The following is a 14314-nucleotide window of genomic DNA, read 5'->3' as shown; positions in this document are numbered from 1 at the left end:
CTGTAGACAATGAAGAATGTTGGGCAAATAGAGAAGAGCCATCCTATAGAAACGGGAAATTAAAAACTTGGTATCATCGCTCCTGAAGCAGTAGTTGGGCGTGTGGCCTTATAATGAATTGAGCCCCCCTGAGATCTATGATAGGACCAGAAAAACGCCAAGCGAACAAGAAGGTAGTTTTAGGGACAAACAGCTCCAAGTGGGAGAGGATAACTGCCAAGCTGCTCTCTGCCTCTCTCCCCTGAAGGCTTCCCCTTTCTCTAAGTACTTTACATTCTGTCCTAGTCATCTCTGGAGCTTATGATCCCCATGTCCCCTTCCCTACACATAGACAAAGCACCACTCAAAAAAGCAGAGGAAATGACAGAGAAATTCTTCTGAGGTGAATGGAGTTAAGAACCTGGCCCTAGATAGGCTGTTTATTTTTATTTTTTATTATTTTTTATTTTTTTCTCTCACAAATGAATAGAAATTTAAATCTCTTTCCCTTTCTTCTTTGGCCCAGAGGAGATAGAAACCTTCAAATGGACTTTGGTGAAAAAACAAAAGAAAACAGTGGAAGATCTAATTTAAAAAATCTCTAAAGGTCAAATTTACAATGTAGAAAGTTCTAATAATTAAATTCTGATAACAAGTTGTTTGACTCAGGATAAGATTCGCTTCTTTCTGGTTCTGCCTTTTTTATCATGGTTTTTGTTTTTCTGTTTGCACGTGGATTTATGATTTCTCTTTATTCCATCCCCCTAATTCCACCAGCAGACCAGCGCTAATACAAAAATGTTGCCTGTTTATAATAACAGCTGCCATTTATTCATCATCTACTACATCCAGGCACTTTATATAAGAATGCTATAATGTAGCTAATTAAAATAATAACATGAAAGTAAAATAATAGATAACTTTGGGGAACATTTCCTACATGCCAGGCTTAATTCACATTTAATCCTCACAACCATCCTAGGAGGTAAGAATTACAATCTCCCTTTTAGAGGTAAGAAGATACTATTAATTTCACAAAGCACATGAGTAGATGAGGATTAGAGGTAAATGACACAATTATTAAGTGGCAGAGACAGGATTCAAACCGAGGTCTCTGGAGGATGTAGAAAAATTGGAAACTTGGGCACTGTTGGTGGGAATGCAAGCCGGTGCAACCGCTATAGAAAACAGTATGGAGTTTGCTCAAAAAAGGTAAAAATTAAAAAAAAAAAAGAACTTCTATATGATCTGGCAATCCCACTCATGAGTATCCAAATGAAACAGGATCTTAAAAAAGAAATTTGCACACTCATGTTCATTGTAGCATTTTTCACAATAGCCAAGAGACGGAAGCAATGCAGAGATCCATCAACGGATGAATGTATAAGAAAAATATGGTATATACATACAGTGGGATATTATGAAGACTTTGAAAAGAAGGAAATCCTGTTGCGCCTTATAACATGGATGAACCTTGAGGACATAATGCTAAATGAAACAATCCAGTCACAAGAAGACAAATACTATGTGATTCCACTTTTATGCGGTATCTGGAGAAGTCAAACCCGTAGAGAGAGAATGTGGGATGGCGGATGTGAGGGGCTGGGCTAATGGGGAAAGTGGGGAGCCGTCCAATGGGCATGGCGTCCCCATTTCGCAAGATGAAAACATTCTAGAAATACGTTGCACAACTGTACACTTAAAAATGGTTAAGATGGTGAACTTATGTTTTTTACCACTACAAATAAATAACAAAAACTCCAAAAAAAAAATCCACTTAAAAAAAAAAAGTGCTCCACTCTACCCAAGAAGTGAAAGCACCTCCTCATAACCAGCAAACTCTCTTTTCAAAGAGGCTGCAGAGATCCAAAGTAACTAAGGTGGCTCAGCCCCACCCAGGATCGAGTTCTCAACGCTGCTCGTCTCCTGGAGAATGCCAAAGAGTCTTCTCTCTTGTGTTTCAGGTGGTCCTTTCTCTCCCCTTCTCTGGAAAATTCTTAACTTACCAGGACAGTTCATGACGCGACAACATCGTGGTGGCGATATCACAGAGGCAGAAGAGGAAAAAAAGACTTTCCTTGACTCCTGGGGACGTGGCGTCTCTTTGACCACACGTGGCACCTCCTTTCCCTGATGAAGACAGCAGCTCTGCAGTCAGACAGCTCTGCCTTCTGACAACTTCCACACAGGAGCAAGGTGACTTCTGTTAAGTCACCCCTTGTGCCCTGGGTTCTCCGTTCGTAAACGAGGAGAAAACCATCCAGTAAGTGGCAATGTGCATTAGGAACAGCATATGGAGAGTCCCCGGGTCACAGCGGGGCTATGATTAATGGAAGCCATTATTATAAAACAAATTTCCCGGCCCCTGTTTGGCTTCATCTTTATGTTAAGGTGAAGTTACAGACGGTGCTCATGCAAGAAATCAAATCAATATTTTCCATTTAACATTTGTGAACATTTTAAATGCCATAGTTATTGAGAGGGTGGATCCTGATGATTGTCCTAAATTTTTAGTTGGGGCTGGGGCTCCGTAGTAAAACAGGAGGGAAGTAGACAAAGTGAGATGCCCAAGCCTTCCCCTTAGGCATATCATGGGAACGTGGTGACTGCAGCCAGCCGTCTCTGTCCGGGCTCCGAGTTAGTGGTCCTGGCAAGAATGAACATGTGAGCCTTGACTCTGAGCTAATTGTGTGACTCTTGGCTTTCCTTGACATTATTTCCTACTCTAAATTCCACAAATCATTACTTCCTTTTTCTCTTATTATATTTTAGTATGAATGATTTAATGCCATCAATATTCAAAATAAGTCTGTGTCAGGCACGGGGCTAGGAGCTTCTCATACCTTGTCTCCCTGATTTCTAGAACAAGCCAGTGAGCTAGAGGCTCCATCTCTAGGTGAGCTCCATCCAGGTGACCAATCATAAGTTCAAAGAGTTAAGTAACTTGACCAAAGCCATGTAACTAAGTAGCAGAGCCTAGTCTGTCAGATTTCAACGTCGATGGTGGGAATTAAAACATTTTGCCAGCAGACTTTTCTCGGGATTTTGTTTTTCTTTGTTTTGTTTGTTTGGCTTACGTTTCTTCATCGGCCTGAGGATTGTTCTAGAGCAGCTGATAGCTGCTTCGAGTCTAACCAAGCTTTCGCCTCCTGGACATCTTCCCTGTCTCTCTAAGATGGGTCAGGTGGCCATCCCAGAGGTCCCACAGTGTCCTGCACGGAAGCTGATCACAATGCTTCCCCCACTGAATGAAAACCACGGGTGTGTGCTTTCCGGCTTCCCTTTCTAGGCCGAGCACCACGGGGCGGCGCTGGCTTTGCTTCCACAGCATCCCACACAGTGCTTGATATCCTAGCAGGGGCTCAGGGCAGGTCATGGACTTGATTGACAAATCTTAAGGTAGAGAAAGACCAGTAATCCCAAATGTGTTTGTTAAGGGGTGCGCGCGCGCGTGTGTGTAATGAGAATGTGCACTACAAGCTTTCTCTTTCCTCCTGTCCTATCGTTATTCCCAATATCTCTACACCCATGACATTTTCATTTCTTTCCCCAAACATCAGACATTTCTCTGTTTCCTTTACATAAAAGACCTCATTTTACTTCTCCCCTTCTTTTTCTGATTTCCTTTACTTCAGACAAGATAATGTCTCAGATAAATAAAAGAACTCTACTTTAATTAAACTCTGAATGGACTTCAGTTTGCTTCATGTCGGAGGCTATAAGAAGGACCAGATAAGACTTTTCAGCCGAAATGAACAACCTGGCCCCATCGTTCTTAGAAAATAATAGCGTAACTAAGATTATAGAACATTCCCCATGTGCCAGGGCCCATTCTAAGCACGTTACTCACATTTGCTCATCCGTTTCTCACAACAACGTTATGAGGTGGGAATTATTATGAGCCCCATTTTACAGATGAGGAGCACGAAGCTCTGACAAGGAAGCAGCTTGCCCAGGGCCTCACAGCCAGTGAGTGGTGGAGTCGAGTAACAGCAGCAGGAAGGCTGACTCCAGAGCCCACACGGCCCCTCCTGATCCTGCTGCAAGGGCTTTCTATCTCCCTATGAAATGAGGTCCGTGAGAATAGTGACCTTATTTCAGTTGTCTAAGTTGGAAATGATAGGATCTTTAAATTGGAAGAGACTTGTAGTCCAGACTAACCTTATTTCCTACCCACTGCAAAAATCCCTTCTGGAACTTTCCAGGCTGATGAGTATTCATTCAACTCTGCTTGAGTATGCCCAGTGACAGGGACAAAGTACTGTAAGATGAATGCGAAATACAAACCATTGTGGATAAATTATTGCATGATAAAAATATGACTAATGACTGTACTCCCCTAATACATTCTTTTGGTAGATTTTTTTTTTACATGTAAACTTGTCTTGATAAAATTGTTTCTTTAAAAAAAGACTTGGGGTGTAATTTGTCTTGAGATACCTAAATTTCCTTTTGGTATGTCCTTATTAGTGGGCTATTTTTCAGAGAGGAAAGTACAGCAAAGACAAAAGAAAAAAATAGTTACGTTTGCTCATGTTGTTCTGGGGGTTAAAAATACATGCTAACAGTGTGTTAGTAATCTTTTTAATATTTGCCATTAATTCCCCACATATACTTTTAAAAGCTGCTATGGTGCTGTTTTCTCCTACTATTTTTAAAAGAAATCTGTTTGAAATGAACTACTGGAAAAGTTAGGACATCATAACTCATGCTAAATGGGACAATTTCTTTGATATTTAATCCCCAATTAAGATGAAAATATCAATTGCAGCTGTTCATTAGTTATGTTCTTAGTTTGTGTTTATGCCACAGCAGGAGAAAAAAAATCCAGAATCCTGTAATGTTAAAGAGATGTCTAAAAGCTAGTGTTACACAAAACTTGCAAATATAGATGCTCCTCGACCGACGATGGCGCTGTATCCCAATAAACCCACGGTAAGTTGGAAGTATTGTAACTCAAGGATGCATTTAATACATCCAATCTACTGAACGTTCTGGCTTAGCTTAGCCTTCCTTAACGTGCTCAGGACACTTACATTAGCCCACAGTTGGGCAAAAGCATCTGATGTGATGAATCCACTGCAGAGCTTCACTTGTTCAGCCTCCTGATAGTGTGGCCAATTAGGGGCTGTGCTCACCGCCACTGCCCAGCATCACGGGAGTATCATACCGCAGGTCACTAGCTCAGGAAAAGGTCAAAATTCAAAATTCAAAGTAGGGTTACAATTGAAAATGTATCACTTTCGTGCCATCCTAAAATCAGAAAAGTTGTAAATCAAACCATCGTAAGACTGTTTGTGTAGTATCGGGGAGATAATGGTGCCGTCCTATCTGAGAGTGTGGGTTCTGGAGTTAGTCAGCCTGGGGTTTGACCCCTGCAGCCTTCACCAACATCATTGGGATGTTGAGAACATCCAATGTGCTTAGCAGAATGCCCAGCACTGTAGGTGCCCAAGAAAAGCTAATGATATTTTTTCTACTCCAGTGAGATCTTTTCAGAAGTGTAGGCAAAGCTGGGGACTGAGAAAGAGGGGTGCAGGCTCAAAAACTTGTAGTCCAAAGTTTTCTAACCATTTCCTCCAGTTTATCCAAAAATAAAAATAGGGGGAGTAAGGTATCCCATGAATGATCTGCCAAAGGGCCAAAAAGACTGACCAGAGCCAAAGGACGTACATGGGTGAGGTAGGGTACAATGTGGCTATGACCCACATTGGGGAAGACATCAGCAGCCAGGGACACCCAAAAGGCAGAGGTCCTCTTCTCCAGTCGTCAGGGTGAGGGGAGCAGAAATCTTTTCCACACCTGGAGGTGGCTTGAGGCTGAGCCATCTCTTTTTATGTCCGTCCTTGCCATGGAGGAATGGCCCCGGACCAGGCTTCCAAAGGCCTGGCCTTCAATCCTGGGTCTGCCTCCTGTCAAATGTCAGGCAGGGTATATTTTCTGAACCTCAAGTTTCTCCTAATGATATTTTTTTCCTGCCTCCCTTAGGGTTATTGAGATACTGTGTGGGAAAGTGCATTGAAACAAAGTTTCAGAGTACTATCTATACAAATGTCACATTTTATTACTATTACTGCTGTCTTCTAATACAATTATTGACTTAGGAAGACAGCATACAGGGACTAGGAGGCAGGCTGAGGCAAAAGCAACTGGCCACATATGATAAAAACAGGCACAAACTTTCTTTTTTCATCTCACAAGCCTCGCTTAAGGCCGGACACATAGCAAAAGCTAACAAAGTCCCATGCACTGATTTAAAAGTGTTCACTTTGCCTTGTATTTGCAGGAAGCACTTAGAGAACAACTTTTCGGTGGGTTACAATGTTGATTTCAAATTCTCAGTATAAAACATCACTCCAAATGAAAGGAATGAAGTCCTAGAAACAACTGGAATGGCAGAGTGAAAGGGGCCAGTTTCTACATGTGCTTCAGAGCCAAGGAAACAAGAGTACAATTTTCAGTATGCTCAGTGACATGCTTAAGTTCATGGGTGATGACATAGCACATGGTAATAGGCCAGTTGCCTTTCCTTGTTAGGCAGTTCTCTAAAATCTCTCTATATTAAAATTTTAAATATAAAAGTTTCCCTAAAGTAAATAAAGCATTATGTCATTTTTAATGACTAAATATGGCACTTTCTCCATTTTAATGAAACAATTAATTTTGTTCAACGGAGTGATCTTTATTGATTAAAAAGAGGACAAGGGTGTGGCAGCATGGTCACAGAATCCTCAGAGAATGAGGGAATTTTAGGGTTAGAAAAAGCCTGACTAAAACTTAGGCTTTTACCCTCAGCGTACAAATAAATCACCATTTGAGAGTCAAAAAACTGATTTCTGGTGCCATCCGAGCCAATAAATAGCCGTGTAGCCCTAGGCAAGTCATCCAAACTTCCTTTGACTCAGCTTATGGTTCGGTATAAACAAAGAACTTCCAATCCCATGATACCTTGAATTAAGTTTACCATCCTGGTATTGGTTTATACGTATTTTAAGCCAATAATAATATGTTTCAAGAAAATATGGTTTTCTATTTTTGACAACAAATAGGGGAACCGGTTATATTTTAATTGCCTCTGTTATTGAGTAAAACGTTTTCTTAATAGGCTATAAACACCCTGAAGATGGGGTCCGGGGTGCATTATTTTGTGCCTCCCATGGTGCCTCTAACCTACTGAGTAGTAGAAAAGTGTGAAGGGCTGTAGAATTTTATTGTTGTGCGTTTCGATATATTTTGGATAAAAGCATACAGTCTTAAAACACCATTGGGGAAAGACAACAACAAAAAACCTTATTGTAATATGTACCTCCAATGAAGTGAGTTTTAATTGTGTTACCCGACACCAACGTATTAACGAAGACTGACGCACAGCGCATGCGCCAACGCAGGGTTCCCCCCCCCCTATACAGTTTTGCGCCCCACCGTGCTATGGAGTTGGTGTTTTCCATCATTAACTTGTATTCAGGAAATAATTCCCAAAGCTACTTCTCCGGCAACATGAATGTCAACATGCCAGTTAAAATGGGTGGTGTAAATGTCACTATTCAGAAAACTCTTGACATTCTGTTTGTTTTTGTTTTGTTTTTTAATGATTTGGGACCCACGAAATGCCCAAGATGTGGCAGACAATTTCTCCAGGGAGTCTGAACTAAACCAACTTACGAATGGTCGGCTTAGACTGCCTGCATCTCAGCTACAAGGCCAACTGTGTCCTTACCTTGAGGTCTGAGCTCTATGGCGGCTGTCTTAAAGATTCAGGTGAGATTCCCACTCGCATTTCCTGACTTCTGTCCTGCAGGTTCCTGACTCCTCCAGGAGCCTGGAGCTCCCTGCACTGGTGGCAACTTCAGGAAACCATGACACTCCAGCTTCACGACACATGTGAGTCATTTTCCTCCCAGAGAGATTCAAGAAGAGAGTCTTAAGAATTCAATCTGAGTCTCAGTAATTCAATGGGTAGAAAGGAGCAAGCGAAGCTTTTACTTCTATCGTAATTAGCTTCGTGTGCGAAGGTATTAAGGCATTGTTTCACGGGGAAACACATTAGGTGACTAGAGTGAGCGACGTGGCGGATAAGGACAACAAAAGAGTCTCCCCGAAGGTAGGTAGGTGGCTGTCCCCTGCATGCAGACCCAGGAGTGGCTTCGGTGAGGCAGGCAGTTTGGGACAAACGGTCACCGGTCTTCATGCTGGAACCTGAAAGTGCGTTCCCGCCCAGGTGCTGTGTCAAGCCAGCAAGGGCTGGCTTTGCGAGCCCCACCCACACACGTCTTTATGCAAGTGCAAACTTTTCACCCACTTCCTGGGCTCCACACGGAAACGGCCAGCTTTCTCCTGTCTGGAATTAAGCCAGCTGTTATAGCACTCGGATCCAGTCTCAGCTGCTTTCCACGTGAGCGGCACGGCCATCTCGTCTTTGTTTCAAAAACTTAGCTGGAGCTTTTGGCAACCGCCGTGAAGCTCGACACTGCTCCAGTTTCTGCCCCTTGAACAGAGGGAGAGAAGATTGTCTGTGGTCACAGCAAGGTTGTCTGGAACGGTATAATCTCATCTTTGCCCATACAATCTCTAAGCGATTCAGGAGACCGCTAGAGCTCTCTAGTTTATGAATAGCGTTGACTGTTATTTCCCAAAGAAAGATCACCCAAGCCTTTTCTAAAACGTTAGTACCATGCTGAGGAAAAATAGGAGGATGCATGTGAGGTGGCGGTGCGTGCTGCGGGTGGGAGGGGATGTTCATTCCGCTGGGCCTGCTTACTGTCTTTCATGTTGGCTTTATGCCTCTCTGCAGGCGTTTTCCCAGTGACTTTTGGCCTTTGTTGTAAAGGAGGTGGAGAAAGATCTATAAGGGTAAGAGAGGAATATAGCTGCCCACAAACGGAGGCATGTATGCTCTCTCTCCGTTGTGCAAAAGTGCTGCTCATATTGTAGGTATCAGATGGTAGGGGTGAGACTCCCTATATCACAAAACAAACAAACCAACAAAGTGGTACCTTTTAAAGACAAACAACGAACATTGCAGGGGAAATGTCTAAACGCATAGGCAGGTTCAGGCAAGTCTGACCTGACCCATAATAATTACGGGGAAGAAAGTAATTATTAAGACAGGGAAGGGGACAGCCACCCCCACCCTTGAATCTTGAGGGCAGTGCGTAGCCCAGGCGATCCTAAAGATAGGTTCCTGGACTTTCAGGAACGCCTAAGGAAAGCACATTTCAAGAGGTGCCTTTCCTCTTTGAGCAGCAGGTATGCTATACCTGCATTAGGAGCCCAGACAAGGGGACCTGGTGGATGGCGAGGATGCTTCCAGCGGAGCTGGGGGAATGAAACCCAAGAGAAGGCAGCCTCTGGCTTTAGGCGTGAGAGAAAGAGAACCCCACCTCGCCGATGGCCCTCGCCTGTCCTTGTAGGTGCTATAAATATGAGTCTGGCCCTGTGCTGAATTTTTCACATAGATTATTTTTAATAATCCTCCGACATAAAGTGCTATTATTATCCTCATGAGAAAATGGAGGCTCCGAGAGAGAAAGTCGCTTACTCAGGTTACACGATGAGATGGCTGAGTAAAATTCAGTCCCATGTTTTTTTGACCAGAAGCCCCTGCTCAGATTCACAACCTCTTGCCTTTGTTTACACAACGTGCAGTGGCGTCTGAGCTTCTGATTTACCTCTAACTTCCTTGTTCCTCCATCCTTCTATTTCTCTGTAGCCTAGTTCTTAAAATTTCCACCCTGCAGGATGGGAGGTGGAGCAAAGAAGGGCGCTAGCTCCTTCCTCCCCATTTGCATACCTATTTCACTTTTCCAAGTACAAGTTCATTTAAGTCTTAATCACCCCCAAGCAAGAATATTTCAATGTCAGGATCTGCCGCAGCATAAGGATTTAGTCCACAGCACTAAATTCGGCGGTGATTACCCAAATTAATCAAGTGGCCCGAAGCCTTGATTGTGTCGAAAACTTCAGCAGAAAATGCTCTATTTTTGCTCTCTGCCACCTCTCTCAGCACACGGGGTCCTCATAAAGTGTCCTACTCATATATTCCTTGGACATCCACAGGGCATTTTTAAGACAATTTTCTAAAATACGTGGAGAAGATTATGGGGAACAGACATTCCCCTGTATTGCAACCAAAGATGTAAAGTGGAAGGTTCTCACTAGCTGGCAATTTGATGGTATGTTTCAAGAATCTGAACAATATTTATGAATATAGCAGCTCTGCATCTAAAAGTTTATCCTCCGTCTATGTGCAGATGTTTGTATGCACAGAAATATTCATCACAGAACTGTATTATAATAGTAAAGACCTAGAAATTAAGAGTCAATGATAGGGGCTTGACTAAGTAAACTGACACATCCGTACATTGTAATATTATTCAGTCGGAGGAAGGGGTTCTATAAAGAATGTTTAATTATTTGAAAAAATGATCATGAAATATTAAGCAACTAAAAATGTTTCAAGGAACTTCTGTTTATTATGGTTTCTATTAGTCACACGTGGCCATCTAATTTTTAATCAATTATAATTAAATAAAATCAAAAATTGAGTTCCTCAGTTGTAGAAGGCACGTTTCAAGTATGCAAAGCTACTATATTGGACAGTGCAGATATAGACTATTTCCATTCTTTACAGGCACTTCTATTGGAGGGCACTAATAATATAAAATATAATTTTATTTTTTTCCAATATATGCGTGCACTTAGAAAAAATTAGAAGGAAATACGCCAAATAGTAATTATGATGCTCTTTGGGGTTGACTAGGAGTACACAAACTTTTTCGGTAAAGAGCTAGACAGTGTTTGTTTAGACTGTGTGGGCCATAAAAGCAGTGTGACAACTGTTCAATTCTGCCGTTATAACGTGAAGAAGTCCCTGACAGTATGTGAGCGAATCAATTTGACTGTTGCAATAAAACTTTATGTACAAACCAGACAGTGAACTGAATTTGGCCCATAGATGTAATTTGCCGATTTGAATTAAATGATTAGTGAGGTTTCTTTTTTCTGTGCACATATTGATATATGAATTTTAAAAATAACATATATCTTTTTAAATAAAACTCACTGGAAAATTATATATATGTAAATACACATACACATACGTTTATTATATATATTTATATGTATATCTATCCATCCATCCCTGAAAAGTCTGGGTGCAGATGCATGGAATTTTTTGCAAAGTAATAATGTTTATTAAATGATTCAAACTCTCATTCGCCAATAAGTCCACTAACTCCTCCCATCCCTGCCACCGACTCTGTCAAACCACACTTCCCATCTCCCACTGCACAAGGAACACTTGCACTAATGCTCCCCGAGATGTTATTCTCCCAAGTTAGTAAAGTTCTCCTGGGGAGGGCAGAGCATGGGCGTGTGTCTCGGAGTTTGCCGAGATGGAAACGTACACCTTAGAAGACGGCTCGTGGAGGAGGCCACGTCTGCACCATTGGCCTCACCTGTTGCCAGCAGAGTATCCTACGCAGGAGTCTTTCCAGGGCACATTTTGCACGGTGAACGTGGTGACGACCTTGTCAATAAAAATAACATCAATCCTTATGAATCTCTAAATAAACGGAGAGCTTCAGCGGGCATTTTTGGTCAGCGCGTTTGGTGAGCATCCTCTGCACCGACTGCCGATACTCTGGAAGGGGAACTGGACCGAGGGTTAGGCTCCGACTGGTCTGTCACCTGCAGAAGAGGTTTGCATTCATCCACTGGTTTTCAAACTGCTTCTTCAGTCCTGGGAGAAGAGTGAAAAAGAGCCAAATGTTCAGCCGTCATTCTGCTTCAATCGGAGCAGTCCTCCGCGCTACAGATGGGGTTTCTGAGTTTGATTTTGATCAAACAAAGGATTCCGAAGCTTCTTGTGGGGGCGAGGAGAGCAGGCTGGGTGCAGTCGGAGCAAAGGTGGCTAAATTAGTTGTCACAAATGGTAGACCACGAGCTCCGGCTTTGTTTTGTTTGCTACAAATGTTGTTATCAAATATTAAAATTTGAAACCAGTGTTTCAAAATCAGAACACTTCACATTTAATATTAACAACAACAACAACAACAAACAAATGAAATCACCTGTGGCTCTGGCCTCTTAAAAAATTAGAAAATCCGGCAACGATCCCCTCGCAATCCGTCATGATGACAATCAGCGGATGCTGAGAAGCAGCTGCTCCCTTCGCCCAGGACATGTCCTCTCCATCATCCTGTCCCCACCGCTCCCACTTGTATGACTCCTGGTCCTCGCCGTTCATTCATATGACCTGCCTTGACCCTGTAGCCGTTTGAATTCAAGTCCCCGAGGCTAGATGATTGTTACAGCCCGTGCCTGTTCCCATAGTCTATTGGATTTCTATTACATTTATGGCAATCACTCCTAAAATTAAAGCCGAAATCCTTTCCTTAAAGTTATCCTGAGTTTATGAACATCTTAGCCACAAACGTTCTGCTCATGTTAAGCGTGGGGGCCAGGAGCTATTTTTCTCATGGACAAAGAAGGTGTGCGATGCCCCCCCCCCCCACCAAGAAAACAGGTTTTCTTCCCAGCAAGTGCCATGTCAAGCTGCATGGGAATCGCTGAGATACAGCCCTCCAAATCTTTTCTGTTCCTTCCTCACTCTGGGAACGAGGAAAGACTTTGCTTTCTGACCCCCTCGAAGTGGTCTTAGCTAAGGGGTCATAAGCAAAAGCGACATGCCAATTCTAGACCTTAGATTTCGTATGATCCAAAACCCCGGGCTCTCATTTCCCCTGAGAACAGGGATTGGAAACGTTCAAGATGGTAGCGGTACCATCAGCCACCTCACTCCCTGAGTGAAGGATGAACAGAGATCTTTACCGACTCATGGCAAACATCCACTGTGAGCAAGAAATCAAACTGTGTTGTTTTAGGCCTTCAGGTTTGGGGTCGTTTGTTACTGCAGCACACCCTAGTCTATCCTGACCACTTCAGCGTCCCGACTAAAAACACTATTTCGAGCCTCCAGATCTACACCCCTTCCTCCATCTTATACTAGCCAACCATACCTCTTCTTTCTTTGAAGTCGCTTCCTTCGAATCTAAGCATAAAGTTAGAATATTTTGAAGCGGTGCCTGCCATCCCGTCCCCATTTTTGGGCATTGCTCTGCACTTGATCTTTACTACCCTTTTCCCGCCCTGTTAGATAATAGATTGGAGGTCACATGTGTCTCCTGCTTTGAATAATTCATATCCACAGAATCTCAGTATTTCAGTTAGAACATTCATTTCTTTCATTTTAATATTTCATCACTTTTGTCCTAAATGTATGACCTTAACTGGTTGCCATGCGTTTCATTTCTTCTTGCCTTAAATATTTTAAAAGTTTCAAAGTACAAACATTACTCATAGAGAGTAGAACAAAAAAAAAAATGTTCAGTTTTAGTTCTATATTATTTAACTGAAACTGGGTGTCATTAAAATGATTATTTTCCCCCTTCTGATTTCTTTTCGCTTTGGCTCCAGTTTTCATCTTTCTTGGAAAATTTCAGTGCTTGGCACTTGGCCGCAGCGCCTACAGCTGGAAGGCGGACCGTAGAATACCAACGTTTTCTCCAGAGTTGTTAGTTTTGCTGGGGGCTTTGTGGTAAAGCACAGTTTAAACCGGGGAAAGTTTAAACATCGAAGCTAATGTCTTCTTCATCTGTTATTACTGCCAGAGAATATTAGACTAGATCTTTTTTTTTTTTTTTTTTTTTTTTTTTTAGTACAACAGCTTTACTGAGGTATAATTCATATACAGGGAACCATACATCTTTAATGTACAATTTGGTAAGTTCGGACATAAGCCAACACCCATGATACCATCACCGTAAACAAAGTAATAGTCATATCCAGTGCCTCCCTGAGTTTCTTTGTGTCCTTTGTTTTCTGTTTTTTGTTTTTGTTTTTGTTTTTCCCCTGTGGTGAGAGCACTTACTGTGAAATTTACCCTCTTAGACTTGAAAGTGCATGACATGGTGCCGTTACGCAGGCGTCAGGTTGTGCAGCAGAGCTCGAGGACTTGCGAAGCTAGTATAACTGAAACCTTATCTTTCTTAAATAACAGCTCCCTGATTCATTTTTAAATAATAGTGACAACTAACATATGGTCTATATTCAACCCTATGACAAGCAACAGTCTAAGAGCTTTATATTAACTGTCAGCACGTCTTATGCGGGAGGCCCTATTAAGTTCCCATTTCACAGATAGGGAAGTTGAGGGGGTGGTTTGCCAGTTATTCAATTTACCCAACCCTTTGAGGGACAGAGTACTCCCAGCTAACAAAGGTTTGCACGCACATAGAGAGGAGTGAGCTGTGGTAAAGGGAATGCCTCGCTAATC

The sequence above is a fragment of the Rousettus aegyptiacus genome, unplaced genomic scaffold (genome assembly GCF_014176215.1).
Source record: "Rousettus aegyptiacus isolate mRouAeg1 unplaced genomic scaffold, mRouAeg1.p scaffold_m13_p_16, whole genome shotgun sequence".
Lineage (NCBI taxonomy): Eukaryota > Metazoa > Chordata > Mammalia > Chiroptera > Pteropodidae > Rousettus > Rousettus aegyptiacus.
This window is presented reverse-complemented; position numbering follows the sequence as displayed.